This window comes from Leptonychotes weddellii, chromosome 2, assembly GCF_054177405.1.
Source record: "Leptonychotes weddellii isolate Sample4059 chromosome 2, ASM5417740v2, whole genome shotgun sequence".
NCBI classification, from domain to species: Eukaryota; Metazoa; Chordata; class Mammalia; order Carnivora; family Phocidae; genus Leptonychotes; species Leptonychotes weddellii.
Genome location: NC_138370.1, coordinates 128,343,100 through 128,345,694, shown reverse-complemented (window position 1 = coordinate 128,345,694; position 2,595 = coordinate 128,343,100). Strand labels below are relative to the sequence as shown.

Sequence of the window (2,595 nt, the reverse complement as noted above, 5' to 3'; positions counted from 1 at the left end):
ATACCACTCGAGGGCTACAAGTAAGGCATGATTTTCCACTGAAGCAATACTGCATCTTCGGTAGAGACATGAGAGTGCGTCATCCAGACTACAACTTGGAGAGTTCAGGAGTCAGATGTCATTTAAGAATCCAGGGCAATTAGGAGTAGAAAAATAGAATTGACAGATTCCTATAGAGAAGTTGGGATCTTGCCATGCTTGCTTTTCTTAGAAGGAAATACATTTCCTGTACTTCTGAAAATGTCACTGAGGAAAAAAGGATTAGCATATAAGTTCCCTCAACCTCGGGGTTCATAGCTAACCTTTAGTTTTCCATTTCTGATATTGAGTTCCTCATCCTGACAACCACATATACATTTATAGATTTTTGGTTGAATAATAGAAGATTGAAAGAAAACCCTTCCTCCTATTTTTCTTTAAAGATTTTATTTATTTATTTGAGAGAGAGAGAGCACGAGAGGGGCGGAGGGTCAGAGGGAGAAGCAGACTCCCCGCTGAGCAGGGAGCCCGATGCGGGACTCGATCATGACCTGAGCCGAAGGCAGTTGCTTAACCAACTGAGCCACCCAGGCGCCCCCTTCCTCCTATTTTTAAAACTCCTTGATTATTGTCTTTCCAAGCTCTCCTTTCTTTTCTACATCATGTGAAGGCCAAATGCTTTCCACCTGGAGACCCTTGTGAACATCCTCATAACTCCAGGGAGAGGTTCCCGCTTATCCGAATCCCAGCACGACAAGGAAGAAGACACAGCCCATAATAACCCAACCCAACTGCAGTTCAAAAGTAGAAAGATAGGTTAAGAGGAAAGATAGTGCTCTGCATCAGATGCACCTTGCAAGGAGGCAGGAGTGTGGAGCATGCACAAAGCACCACACCCACATAAACAAAGCTCCAAAGTGTTCGCTCATCAGCTAAGGAGTCTCTGCAGCCAACATCTGCCATGACACCTATGTTTATAGCCATAGTAACTGCACCATGTCAAAAGGATTATTTCACTGTCACAATTCATGAAGGGCAAGCCTTGTTATGAGAAAATTTAAGCTTGGAGTTTTGGGGGTTTTTTTCCAGCTTTATTGAGGTATAAAAATCATCTTGCCTAACTGAAAAGTAAGGAATGCTTCACAAATTTGTGTGTCATCCTTGGCAGGGCTCATGCTAATCTCTGCATGGATCCAATTTTTGTATATATGCTGCAGAAACAAGCACTAGGCTTGCTTGGATTTTTATTTGGGGTGTTGTATTTTTTCAGTTATTATTTTGACATTCCTTAGATCTGAAAAATCATCAAATCCCAAATTAATAAACTAATATGTTCTTTGAGAAAAAAAGATTTTCACATCATTTTAATTGTTCCTTTACACTGAACAGAGTTGATTTTTTTCTTAAAACGGCGTGTGCTGTTTTAATTATTGCATAATTATTATTTTTAAATTTCTGGCAATACTAGTTCTCTGTTCTAATTCTCTTCTTCAAATGTTTCTCAGCAATTACCATCTATATATTCTTTCAGATAAAACTTGGAATCATTTCATCAAGACCCTCCCTTAGGAAAAAAACTCTAATTTATTTCTCTTACCAAAATATATTCCAGATAGTCTTGAGTTAAATATAAATATGCAAACCAGCACCAGAAACAATTAGAAGGAAACAATTGATTGTCTCTTACCTCTAGGCAGAGAACTTTCTAGGCATAAAGAGCAAAGGAAGAAACACAAAATGAAAAGATTGATGGAATAGATCTCACGATTCTTGGACTTCTCAAACTCTTTCCCTGGATTAGTTTTACTAGCTCGGTAATCTTGGACAAGATACTTATGCTTTCTGTGTCCTTTGTGTCCACATCTATGTAGCTGAGAAATGAACTCAGTCATGGTGAGTTTATGGAACACCAACTGCATGGAATATCAGGCAGGCATTTAAAACATACTGAAGCATAGGGATAAAAAAAAAAAAACTTACATAATCTTTAGAAGTAACGTGGTATAATCATAAGAATAGACTTTGGCATTGGACAAAACTGGCTTGTAAATTCAGCTTTTGCCACTTTAGTAGATCTGTGACTTACAATTATGATGATAGCAGTTTAAAGGGTTGTTTTGAGAGTTAAAATAGTAGAGGTTAAAGTACCAAAATTATAATTTCATTGTCCAAAACAGTAAGCCAATCATCCAAATTCTAATGCAATCCAAAGACCACCATTCCTGTGCCTAACTCAATCAGTTCCTCCCAGATCAATCATGTCTTTAATTTCTCCTCATAACAAGGTTATTAGCATCACAATCTACTCCTAAAAACATGTAAACCAGATAAGAAAGCAACTTACAAAGAAGGAGAATATTTGCAATGCATACGACCAAGTGTTAACACCTTTTAATTAAAAAAGACTTCTAAAAATCAAAATAAAAGATAAGCATGTTCAATAGAAAAAAATAAGTAGCAATTCATAGAAGATATACAAAGGATGGAGAAAAAGATGTTAGTTTCATTTGTAATTTAAAAATGCAAATTTGGGACACCTGGGTGGCTCAGTCCTTTAAGCAGCTGCCTTCAGGTCAGGTCAGGATCTCAGGGTCCTGGGATTGAGCCCCATTATCA

At 37.6% G+C, this 2,595-nt stretch overlaps 1 non-coding gene across 1 annotated transcript; it reads right to left on the bottom strand.

The window, feature by feature from the left end:
• Window positions 1–1,103: 1,103 nt before the first annotated feature.
• On the bottom strand, window positions 1,104–1,206 carry LOC115939404 (U6 spliceosomal RNA). Its single transcript, XR_004074216.1, has one exon. It is a non-coding gene; the product is annotated as a U6 spliceosomal RNA (small nuclear RNA).
• Window positions 1,207–2,595: the final 1,389 nt, after the last annotated feature.